Source organism: Catharus ustulatus, chromosome 18 (assembly GCF_009819885.2).
Source record: "Catharus ustulatus isolate bCatUst1 chromosome 18, bCatUst1.pri.v2, whole genome shotgun sequence".
NCBI classification, from domain to species: Eukaryota; Metazoa; Chordata; class Aves; order Passeriformes; family Turdidae; genus Catharus; species Catharus ustulatus.
Window position 1 is genome coordinate 5,443,958 of NC_046238.1, and position 12,984 is coordinate 5,456,941.

Sequence of the window (12,984 nt, forward strand, 5' to 3'; positions counted from 1 at the left end):
ATTGCCTGGAATTCCCAGCTCCATGTTCCCTGGATTGCTCAAGCAAACACTCCCAGCAGTCCCACCTCAGCCCAGAGACTGTCCTCAGACTAAGCCCATCACCAGTGCTGGTGGTTCAGATCACAAAGATGTAGGAGCAGCAATGTTGGGGCCCTGCCAGGGTGGCCTTGGCATGGCTTTTTCAGTGCCAATGCTCTCTCGAGAGCCTGAGCCTAGCTCCAGAAAGAAAGAATGCTTGTGTAGGCTGGTGAGTCCTCTACTGGAAGAGAGGGAGCAGCTCATCAGGAATGCCCTTCCTTAGTCTCTCTTGGAACGTTTTTATTATCATTCACAACCAGGATAAACAAGTGAGATTAAAAATCCTCTAGGCAAAATCCGTGCTCAGGCGAGTAGAGCTTTACAGGACCCATGTTAATCCTGCTCTACAAAGCACATTCCAAACATTTGGCACCTCCTGCATTTATAGGAATGAAAGAAGTCATGTCCCTGCTGGCCTTCACCTCCTTTGGGGATATGGATGGGCCCTACCTCTCAAAGCTCTTTGCCCAGTGAGCCTGCCAGGGAAGCAAGCTCATGGCTGCCTTTGGACCTGTCTCTAAATAGTTTCATTCTGGCAGGATGATGTAGTGGAGCCTGGCTGCTATTCCTACCCCCTGGGTCATACAAGGTAGCAGTGACGTGATGGAAGAACTTGGGCTCTGTCACCACAACTCATCTGTCACTGTCTCCTGAGATCTGCAGCAGACCTGGTGTCACTCTGGTGTGGAGGGGGATGGTCCCAGTGCTGCTCCACTGCCCACAGCAGGAGCTGTTTCTCGTTAGGAAAGTGAAATGCTTTTTTCCTCACTGCCAAAAGCCATCTGTCTCTTTATTTGCTGTTGTCCACCCTGCTGGGAGCTGGTGCAGGTGTCCTTCCCTCCATGTTATGTAAGCACAGAGCTCAGTGCTTTGCCCTCTCCTAGCACAGCCTGTGGCATGGGCAGGACAAGGTGGCTGCAGTGGTGTGAGCTGGCACCTCTGCAGGTCCTGGGCAGAGCCATTTGGGTGATGTCCCTCCTTCCATGACTGGTACAGGCTGACTTGGGAAGTGCTTGCCAAGAGATGCTGATCCTTCAGCAATTCCTGTTTTCTTTGGTGCCTACAGGAGGTTGCCAAGAGAAACAGTCTGGACCAACACCTGAAGGGGCTGCTTTAGCAGCTCTGAAGTATCCCTGCTCCCAAAGCATGGCAAGGGCTCTAATGCTACCCTGAGCCTTGCAAACACGAGTGTTGAGTTTTCCTTCCACTCTGCTCCTCTTGCTTGTCTGTGTGGGTGAACAAGCCAAGAGCTGCCAGCAGGCTGCACTGGCAGGCAGAGCTGAGCCTGTCCCTGCCCACGCTGTCTTAGGTTTGTTTGGGCTGGGCCAGGCAGGTGTGCCCAGGGGAGCTCGGGGCTGTACCCGAGTGGCAGATTGCAGAGGGAAAGTGCTGCATTGTTCCCTGCCTGCAGTCACCTTGCCTGAACCTGGCTCTGAAGCACACTGCCACAGGGGGATGTGAAGAGCCACGGTTAATGTTAAAGAATAATTCAAATGTGGATCCAACATAGCACTGAAGTTCTGAAGACAGATATTTTGGGTGTTCCCAGCACTGCAGAAGAACAGTTTGTGAAGCTGCTGTGTCTGGTTGACCCCATTGCTCTGTGCAGAGCAGCAAAGAGAGTGTTGCTATTGGACTTTTTCCTTCACTTCATACTTGTTGAAGCCATGATTGCAGAGCAGATTCTTTTTTTTTTTTTTAATGTCAGAATAAAGGCCTAAATGCAGTAGTTAGTTTAGTATTTGGCAAACCATGCTGGATTAGGGCACGGTGAACAGTAGGAGAAATATTAGAAGTTAATTCTAATCTTGCCTTTTATATGGATTACAAGTTATGTCACTAGGGACTCATATTCCAAACTGGAGACAAGCAGCCCCTTGTGATTGCTGGTGAAATCCAGCACCAGGAGGGAAAAGGGAGCAGCGGCCAGCTGGGGAGACAGTGCCTTCACAGGAACTCAGTCCTGGTACAAAAGTACCGGTCCCTGGTCACAAACCTCTGTGGTGGGTGTTTGACTCAAAGCCTGTCTTCTGAGTCCTTTCCTCAGTGCTCCCAAGCTTCCTTCTTGGGCCATGAGCCAAGGAATCAGGCATATCAACCAACAGACCGTTTGTTTTTCCACGGGCTGTGTAAATTGTGCTGCTGTTATCAGTGAAACCAGGTCTGCCCATGGCCTCCTGCTCTGCAGGCGGTGGAGGGCTCTGATCTCCTGCTCCCGTGCTTTCTGAGGGTGGGGCAGCACCTTGCACGAGTTTCCAGGGCACCAAGCACAAGGTGAGCACTCTGTAACTGCTCCCAAAGACCAGCTGGCCCTAGCACAGCTGTGTGTTTGGACTTGCAGCAGATGTGAAAGTGGTTGGACATCATAACTGTGTTGTGGTACAGCCAGAATTGCTGAGCTTTCCAGTGGTCCTGCCCTCACTCTGAAATAAAGACAGATGTTTTGAAGGTGCTGTTTATCCAGTTAAAGGTTTGTTCTGGTCAAGTGAGATGTAACAAGGCTGGAGCAGTTTTGGAGAAGGTCCAGGTCTGGATTTTTGCTCAGATCTGGAGCAAAAGATCTATATCTTCTGATGGTTAGTTTAGTTCTGCTCATAGCTCCACAGAGGATTTATCCGTGGGAGATTCTGCCCTGTGCTGTTCTTCATAATCAACAACCACCCTTGATGTACACCCTGATAAGGCTCCAGGAATCCACTCATGCTGCTGTGATAAAACTCGCTGTGCTGTGCTCCAGCCCTGCACACCTGGGCACAGCCCTGGGAGCAGCTCTGCCTCTCCTGTGTGCTGGGTTTGGCTCATGCCCAACTCTGTCTTTTGCTTCTCCCATCCTCACAAAGCCAAATGCAATCTGCTCGTGTGTGTTCTTCAAGAGCCCTGCCAGGAACAAAGAGAAGTGCAAATATTTGTGTTGGGCTGTTACTCTTTCCATCCAGGCGATAAATGACAGGCTGCAGCAGAGTCTTTGTGTGCTCTGTGGGATCTCCACTGTGCTGGCTCCAGCTTCACAGCCTCACCAAGATGAAACACCTACAATTAACAGTTGGGTTTTAACTTGGGGGAAAATGACTGAGTGTGATTGAAATATGGCCTAAAAAAAACCAAAGCACCAAAAGCCAAAACAAAAACCCACAAACAAACCGACCACAAAAAAAACCTGAGAAAAATCATCAGACCTTCCCTGTGTCAGATGAGAAGTGCCTGGTCTCTGTGTGCAGCTTCATTCAGAACAGCATTTCACTCTGAACTCTGGGAGTTCTGTTGGTGATTTCTGTCCCAATGCCTGGGACACTTTCTGTCAGTCTGCACACAAATATTTCAGAGCTGCCTTCCTCTGCAAATTTCTAAGCTTAAAGCCATGTGGAGGCCTGAGCTCCCCTGAGACTGAACCTCTTTTTGTCTGAGCTGACCAAGGGGATGAAAATGTTTGCTAACAAATTAATTCCTGAATTTCAGATCTCTGCTTCTGGGAAGCTGCTGGGCTTCAGTGCTTGGTAAACCCAGGACCAGAATGCTGAGACAGCTCCAGGTGTGAGCTAGCTCAGGACACAAGCTGGTCTGGTGTCACTGGGCCTGTTCAAAACTTGGGATAAAGGAAGAAAAGGCATAATCCATCCTCATGGGATTTCACATACCAACATGCCAGACAAATTCTGTTTGCTTTCTCAAGTAAATTTAGTGTTCCCTGCTAGTGCCACTGAGTTTTCTCACTCAGAAGTTTCTTATCAGGAATTCATTAGTCCTGAAACCTTATCAATTGACTCTTCAAACATAAATACTCCCTATAATTACCTTCTCTTTATGCTGTACTTTGAATGATATCTTTATTGTTTCATTTTACACAGCAGACAGTACTAATATTATAACATCAAGTTAAATCACATCTGCTTTGGGCAACTGAACAGCTATCAAAAGTGACAGGAGCTTCAGAAAGAGAAAAAAAAAACAGTATCAGAAAAAAAATAATGTCAGAAATCTTTCTGGCTTCCTTTTTATCCTATTCATTACACACAGCAGAGAAAAGAAGCACTGTTTGAGTGTGCTTCAGCTGCTGTTTCCAAGAGGGATCCATTTTGGCAGACTCTGTAAGCTCCTTCCTTCTTAGGTCATTTCTGAGATCACATAAGAGCTGAGAACCTCCCAGCAGCCTGTTTCTCTAAGTGCTCTGTCCTGTTTTGCTTCTGGGCTCAGGCTGGCACCTGGCAGTTATGCCTGCCTGGGCTGTAATAAAGTATGTAGATGTTCTAGGCAGAGAGTAGAAGGTGGATAGAATCTATATTGTCACCATTAGAACTACTTAAATTCAATTTATTACCACAGTCTGACCCTAACATTCACTGACTGACACCTTTGAGGAGTAGGTAGCAGAGAGATAAAACCTTTATTGCCCTTGAGTCTTCATTACTGGCAGTTGGGACGGGTCAAGGGTACAAGGAGAGAATTTTGCTAAACGTATTTATTTTTCAAGATAAATGAAATATAGGTCTCAAACCCTTTGCCAAGGTTATGTGTGCATCACTATTTAAAACTAGTTGATTGATAACAGTTCTTGCAATCAGTACAAGGAATTCTGTTGGAAAGTTTCTGGAAAATACAGCAAAACTATTACAGTCAAGTGCATGATAAGGAGTATTACTCCTTAGTGGAATTAGAGGGTAAACAGCAAAGAGGCCTTGATTCCTGATTTGGTTTACTTTTTTTTTTTTTTTTTTTGGGTAACAGGAGACAAATAGGCAAATGGTATGTAAGCCAGCAGTATGTAAGCTGGAGTTACAGAATAGGTTTAACACTGCCTTAAATAATTGCTCATTGTGAATCTGAAACACATTTTCATTACTTATGCTCTCCTGAAATTTTTCATCTCCTCTCTCATCTAATAAGCCACCAGGCAGGGATTCTGGCAGCCTTTTCCACCAGCCCAGGGGTTCTTCATTCCCACTTGCAATCTCTGGCACTCCAGTGAGGAGCCATTTGTATGGGAACAGCCAAACACTGGCAGGTCTGCTCTGCACAGCTGAAGGAGCTTTGCTGCAGAGGAGCAATGAGTGACCAGCCAAAATCTGGGATGTGGTGTGCTGCTCAGATCTGAAGGCTGGGATGCTCAGTAACTCGAGCTGTGGATGCAGTGATGCCCTGACATGGCCCATGCCAAGCTGGTGGGCAGGCCAGGCAGGACATTTCCTGGGTGATGCACACAGCTGTGCTCCTGGGTCATGGGGAGCTGGCCAAATGATGACACGGGGGACACTTGATTTGCTGTGTAACACCAGACCCTCTATGATTCAGATAAGAGCACACTTACTGTTAAAATGGTATAATTTGCTCCAGGACCTAGTTGTGCATAGTCTCTCTATAGGAATCCAGCCACAAGAATTTCTCTGATCAAATCAGGCAGGTTTGCTCGACGTGGGTGGGTCTGTGGGTGGCAGTTCTCATCCTCAGTGACAGAACTAACTAGCAGTGCCTGCCAATGTTTGTGTTTCCATTGTTTCTGGTATATTTTCTCTTCTGATATGTATTTTTTTAAGTGCTCTTGGGACATCCTATTTAAATGTGGAGAACCTTCCTCTGAAGCTCACTGTCAGAAAGAACGAAACCTCCCATTTCCAAAGGCCTGTTCCTGCCAGCTCTCCCTCCCCTGGGATGATCAGGATGAATGTGCAGGCGTGGCAGGGAATGAGTGTGCACCTTGCTCTGGTTGTTCCTCCCATGTCCAATGGCTTTTTCTGTGTCAGAGTCACAGGGGAGAGCACAACAGGCTATGCTCATACAGGTATCAGCAGACTTCTTCTTTATCATGACCTCATTTTCATGTCCTGTGACACATTAAATTGATGTCACAATGATTACACGTGTCTTTCAAGTTGATTCTCCTCCTAAGCATGTTGGCTGGCATTAGCCAGCTCTTCTGCTGGCTCAAGCCAGTGTAATTAGATTTTTTTCATCTGGATGAGGGAGGCCCCAAGCTCCTCTATGGGAATGGTTGAGTAAGGTCTGAAAACACAGCCTGAGGATGATGAAGCACTTGGAGCTTTTAATGAAAGACATTATATTAGTTTAAAAGATTAGGACTGTCGACAGAGAAGTCTGATTCTCAACGTAAAATCTGAAATCTAAACAAATTGTGCCAAGCTCAAAGCCTAGTCTTGTGAGCCATAGGATAATGTCACTAAAAATAAACAACTTTTCTTAAAACAAATAGTTCCTCTCCTTCCCATAACTGCCATTTAAACTCTATTCTTTTGCTTTTTGGTTTTCCTTCTTTATCTATCATATATAGCTTCTAAAGGAGAAAATCTTAAACATACAATCAGTACTGCTGAAATGATACAATATCTTTTTTAAACCAAACTGACTGTTATGCTTTGAATGGAAAATGAACTACATAGCTCCCCAGACTTAGGTCTGTAATTTTATGTCTACACAAGAGAACTCCAACAGGCCTTTAGGGTCCTGGATATGGGAAGGGTCAGGCTGAGACTGAATGCCAAATTAAAATTGTGGGGCATTTTCCATCTCCTGTAAGTCTCACAGTGGGAAAACTTTCCAATGCCAGTTCCTTTGTGTTCCTCAGAAATTTATACCTTCGACTAGCATGATTTCCTATGGCCTCTGTTACTGCAGCTGATCACTGACCCCACAATATTTATTGTATTTCACCCTCTCTACTCTGCAATTCCACTCATTTTAGAGAGGGACAGAGGGGTTAGAGAAGTCTGTGCATGACTTAGTTCTCATTATGCTGCTGCTAATAAAGAGGTGCCCAGAGCTTCCCTAGAAATTCATTGCAAAGCAGGGAGCACAAATGCACCCAGGACTTTGGAAATGTGTGTTCAAAACCTCTCTTCCATGCTCTGACTGTGAGGTCAGACTATTCTTTTTAAAGTGTTAAGCAAGTTCATAACCTTTTTGCAGAAGAGGAGACAGATAGCCTTGTTTACCATATTTTATCCTGTGGTTCATTTATGTCTCCACTCTGGTTTCCATGTATTTGTCTGATTTTGTTTATTTGCACTGGAATGGAAGGGAACTGCAATTAAATACAAGTGGTATTAATAGCTTGTTGAATGTGGTTCTGCTTTCTGTAACTGGATTACACTGATGTTGCTATTCAAGCCTTGAAGCTGCAAAAAGTGTCCCATCCTCATTACACAACCCCAGCTGAGGTCCCTTGGTAATAGGTGCGTGCATAAGACTCTTCCTGATGAGTTTCTCACGAGACAGAGGATGTTGGTATCCTCCCTATTATCCCATGTTAATTTTAAAAGGCTCTTGTCAACCAATAACCCAAATAACTTTTCTTCCCTCTGGGTTTTGTTAGGTTAATCTGTGAGTCATGGAATATTTGACTATGAATTCATGACTCATGGGAAAGCACCACAGCCATCACAGTCCTGGATGATCTTGCTGCCCAGTACTGCCTGGTCAAGTGCATTCCCAGTACCTGGATGGATCACAAATGCATCCTGCAACACTGCAGAGCATCAAGAAACCCAAACCCTTCTACTGGGAAATATTGGTGTTAACCTGGCTTATTAGCAGAACAATTCTTATGACTCATACCCAGCTCTGTGGAGAGCATTGATGATGGACAGAGAATACAAAAAACCAAAGTCAACCTTTTTTCTCTTGCTTTTATTCAGCTATTTGCTTTTATTAGTGATGCTGTCTTGTTGCATTTGACAAGGGACAAATAACAAATGCTGAGCTGTGTACATTTCTGATCTTTAATTGGGCATAACCATTACTGCATTACATACTTGCTACAAAAATCAAAGTAGTACAGAAATAATGATGAGAAATTAGGTCTTTTAAGGCCTTGTCATTTACACAGATAAGGGAAAGAGAGAGATAGCAGTCTAGGAGATTGAAATACCTAAATACTTCTCAGAAATGCATCCCTGATTTGTCAGGCAATAACTCAACACCCAGAGACCTTCAGTCCCAGACTGCTTCACCTAAACTGCATTTCTGGGAAATTCTCTGTGAATTCGTGGACCAGAGAGCTCAGGTATGCACCAAAGGAAAAAAAATAAAATCAGATATCAGATATAATTTATCAGCTGTAATTTATTACCTCCTCCTTAGATCTTCCTTTGCTGTGGGGTTATAAGCGTTGGAGTATAGACATGAGTGCGTATGATGTCTTAGCAGAGCAGTTGGTTTTCTTTTATATATATATATATATATATTTAAAAATTTTTTAATGGCTTTGAAAGGACTAAACATAAGACTTTCTCATGCTCCACTGAGAGCTTTTCTTGCATGCCACTAATTGCTGCAGGCTTTCATCTGAAAGAATGGTCTGTCTGGTTTCCTAGAAATACATGAAGACAAGGAATCATTGCTTTGGAGTGTTGTAAGAGTGTTGTAACGTGGGGACAGATCCCAGCTGCTGCACCCAGCAGTGTCCAGCCTCGCTGCAGGGAGCTTCTGTGCTGCCTTTCATGCTCCTGTGAGCAGCCTGTCCTTGTCAGTTGAGAAAACTGGTAACAGGTCCAGAGGGAGAGCCTGAGTTTTTCTTTTTTCAAGTGATCTTTCTGTGTATCCATAGGAATGATACTAGCATGATAACTTTCAAGGCCTGTTTTTGGAGTTACTCCTCATCCTGGGCTTTTGGGGAAAAATTCAGCATCTGCCCATAACCAAAACACTGAAAACAAACCACAGAAAGGGGGAGAGAGCTGGGCATGAACAATTTGCTTATCCAAGGACACAGTTTGTCCTTGACTGTGTCACCCCTGCCAGATGTTTGCCCAGTCTGTCCCAGGGAGGCTCTAGCAGTGATCTGGGCAGCCTGGCCCCCTCCTGAACCCATCAGCAGGGGGAGAGAGTTCCTTCATGACTGGTGAAGCTTCTTATGCCTCGTCCTATCTCCTGTGGCCATTCCTCACTGTTATTTACACATCTGTAAATAAAGGAAGCTATCATTTCTGCCCAGGCTTCACACTGGATGAGTAAGGCTCTGGCTGCAACAATGCCTACTTAAAATTGTATGTGCTACTGGTCTGCTTGAAAACAGAGACACCTCTGAGCCAGTTAGTCATAAAGAGGAAAGTTTATTAACAATCCCTTCCCAAGGCAAAGCTGGGAGCTTGCTGGAAGCAGTTAGGAATCCCAAATGAGCTGGTTCTGAGTGAACTGCACCTGGCTGTGCCTTTCTTCTCCTGGGGCAGCACTGCTGATGCACCAAACCCCAGAAACAGCCCAGCTGCAAAGCAAATGCCTGAGAATCCTATTTTTAAACTGGTGCATGTCCTTGACCTCCCAGGTTCATGACAGAGAGGAAGAAATGACTGTTCTATAAGTCTGCATTCTTCTGTGGCTCTCTGCTGTAATCCAGCAGTGAAAGGGGGTTAAACCTGCTCTTAAATGAGCACCTCTTAGAGAAGGAAAAACAACCAGACTCCTGATTCATAGCAGGACAGATACAGTTTTCTCTGGCAAGTCACTGCAGTCTTGTAATATTGCAGATTTCATTGGTGATTTTTGTGTCAAGGCTGCTTTTGAGAGGGATAGAGATGCTGAAGGTGACAAAAGTGAATTCACTGTCCATCTGGATTTCTTTGGAAAGACTTTATTAGGCTGAAAGGTTCTTTCTGACCACGAATTTCAGCTCTCTCCTAGAGAGGAGATGGTTCTTAAACCTGAAGGCTTCCCCCGTATTAGTCATGCAGAAGCCACCAAAGCAGGGGTTGCTGCTGCAGTGTGTTGCTGCTGCTGCACAGGATCCTGTTGACTTGAGTGGACATTGGAGGGGATCCCAGAACACAGGCTAAAGTGAGGCCAATATCCCTCCCTGAACAAACCTTGGCTTCACCAGGACTGACACGAGGGACCCTGTGGATGGCACACACCAAAGTGCGTGTGGTTCTGGAGGGAAGCTGAGGGTGGTGAGAGTGGGTCTGTTACCAACCAGGACAGAGACATCTTGTAAGGAACTGCATGATGAAACCTGCTGATTTATGGACAAGCACTACTTGTTCTGGCAAAAAATAGCTTCCAATTAGCCTGAAAACAGACTGCTCTGGGTGGATTTGCAGACTCTTATTTATTGGCAAACTTCATTTTAATATAATCAGCCGCTTGACAGGCAGGTTAGGTAATGATCCTTGATGTGAGCACTAACAGATCTGAACACTGAGCACAGCCTCTAGTGCCCAGAGCCTTCTGCCAGTAGCTGAAATGCACTTGATATTAAAATGGCATGGGAACCCAGGAAGCCTCTTGCCAGGGCACCTTGCTGAGTACATGAAAACACCGCCTTCAATAATTCACAATGTCTGTTCAGTAAGCTGCTGTGTATGTGCAGAGAGGGGGGTAATAAAACATCTCAGACCTGGCCTGCCAGGATAATTCAGTGGCTAGTTAAATCTCTCAGCACTATTAATCAATAAAGTGGCTCACAGCATAAATAAATCTAGAATGTAATATGACAGGGCTATGGAAGCACATGGGAAGTGACTCTCCCTCTCCTGTATGTGATGCTAAGTGCCATACTACTCCAGCAGTTATCTGAATAACCTCAATGCTCTAATACTTCAAATATTCAGACCTCCCACCAGTGTTATCCCATGTCTGAATGTCACCTAAATGTTTTAAATTCTGCTCTGTGTGTGATGCAGGGAGCTGGCTCTGAAAGTTAGGGAACAGACTGCAGACTCCATCACTTAATTCAGAGTCTCATTTCACTGGTCAAGAGCTGATGTTGTGAGTGGAGGATCACTCCTTTCCTAAGACAAAAGCATTTACCAGAGCTGGAATGATGTTTCTGCAGGTCCCTGGTCAGGTATGAACAAATACTCTTGACACAACTTATACTGCTGCTGTAAATCTGCAGATGTTTTCAGAGCTCCAAATTAATCTACTTCAGCCTCTGTAGGAATGCAACACAACAAGGCAGTGTTCAAAACTTGGTTATTCCAGTGAATTTGGTGCAATTGTACTGTAATCTCCATCTTAACCTTACTGTAACTGAGCCAGAATCCAACCTACTAGCAGACATCAGAAACCAGTAATGTTAAACAACATAATTTTAATTTTCCATTAAATTCACCTTGTATCTTCCCTTCTATTCATGAATGCCAGGATAATATTTACTTTTACAACTTACAGACATTTGTAGACCTTCCACATATTTCCTCCACCAAACTGATCTTCAGCCAAGCACTGCATATTCAGTACCTTCACTTTTTCCTGATGAATCTGGCAAAAATTCCAGTTTTCAGGTTAGTGTTGGCTCTGCCCAGATACTGGCGATTACGCTCAGCCATTCAAACATCAGGATGTTTGTGGAAAGTGGATGTGGAACTGCCTTAACATGTCTGAATTTGCATCAGATTTTGAATCCACATGAATACAGAGTCTGCTTTTCATCCAGGTGTACTCTGGAACTCAAACTCTGATCTTTCCTCCTGTGCTACTCTGTCCATCTTCTTTGGCTGCGAAGTATCCAGAGTAAGTTTCAAGCACACATTTCTGTGAAGAAAATAATTACTCAGCAGCAGCACATCTTCAGCTACATGTTAAAGCTCATCTTCAGGCTTCAGTGCTCATTTCACACAAAGAGGAGATGCAGGACCAATTATAAGGCTCAGCCCATGTGTGCTAACATGTTCAATCACATCTGCTCATGCGCCCAAGCCTCATAGTCCAGCACTTCCTCCAGAAATATTGATTTGCTGTCCTGGCCCTTTTTTCTTGTGTCCCTGGGGCAGCTGCTGTAATGAAAAGATTACACAGGAAGGCCTTGGAGATTCCCTCTGCATCGAGCAGAACGTTGGTTTCAAAACAGTGATACACAGCAGGGGAAAGAACTTGTTCTTTGTGATTGCATCTGGGCAAGGATTCCCCCACGCCTTCCAGACACAGTGGTTCAGCTTCATGGGTGGCTTCATGGGCTGGAGCTGCTGAACTAGAAAAGCAAAGACTAGATCCTGGGAAAGATGGCTGGCTGGCCCACAGCAGATGCTTGTGTTTAGAAGCTGGAACTGTCTAGAAAGGCATCACGAAAAGATGGAAATTTCCTAATGGGAAGTCTTTATTCTGTCTGTATTATAAAGCTATACTCTGAGTTTGCTTACATAATTCCCTCACACTTCTGTAGCTTTAACCAATTCCCCAGCTCAGAGATAATTACATTGTGCCTCTGCAGCCAAGAGGTAAGGATGGCACTCTTGGATTACAGGAGGTAGAAGCAGCCATATTTATGACTCCTGATTAAAACATGGTATTGGAAAAGAGTATTACTTGCCTCATCAGGATATCACTTCACCATTGCTTTCCCTTAGAATTAAATTAGAAAAAAAAATAAGTTGCATTAAATTAAAAAGAGAATTTCAAGACTTAATATTCCAAGGCTTCCCACAGTGGGTGTATTGTATGCTTACATTATTCTCCACCCATTGTAAATCTCAGCAGTAGATCTTCCCCCACTGATGTTTTGCATTAGTAAATTGAACTCTCTACTCTGTCCCCTCAAAGATTAATGCCTCCATCTGAGGAAGTAGTTGAATACGTGCTGGCAGTAGTGCTTTCATGATCAGCAAATGGGAGACTGTGGGAGGAGAACAGAATTTGCATGTGTTGGATGTTGGCCTAAACACACTCTCACTGAATTCTGGACATCAGGGAAGAATTGATACAGCACAAGCTTTTAATCAGCAAACCACAGAAAAAAAAAAATCGAAGAATCCTACATTTAATTAAAAAGCTTTTCAGCTCTCTTTGTTCCAAAATGAACAAATGTGTCTGCAGAGTGCACTCCAAACATCTCAAACACATACATGCTGTCATTTTATTAGTGGTCCTGGGGAAATTTTCTAAATTTTGGTAGAAGTTCAAAATATTTTCACCAACCTATTTTTTTGAAGACACACAACTGAAAGATGTTTAATTGCTGCAAAT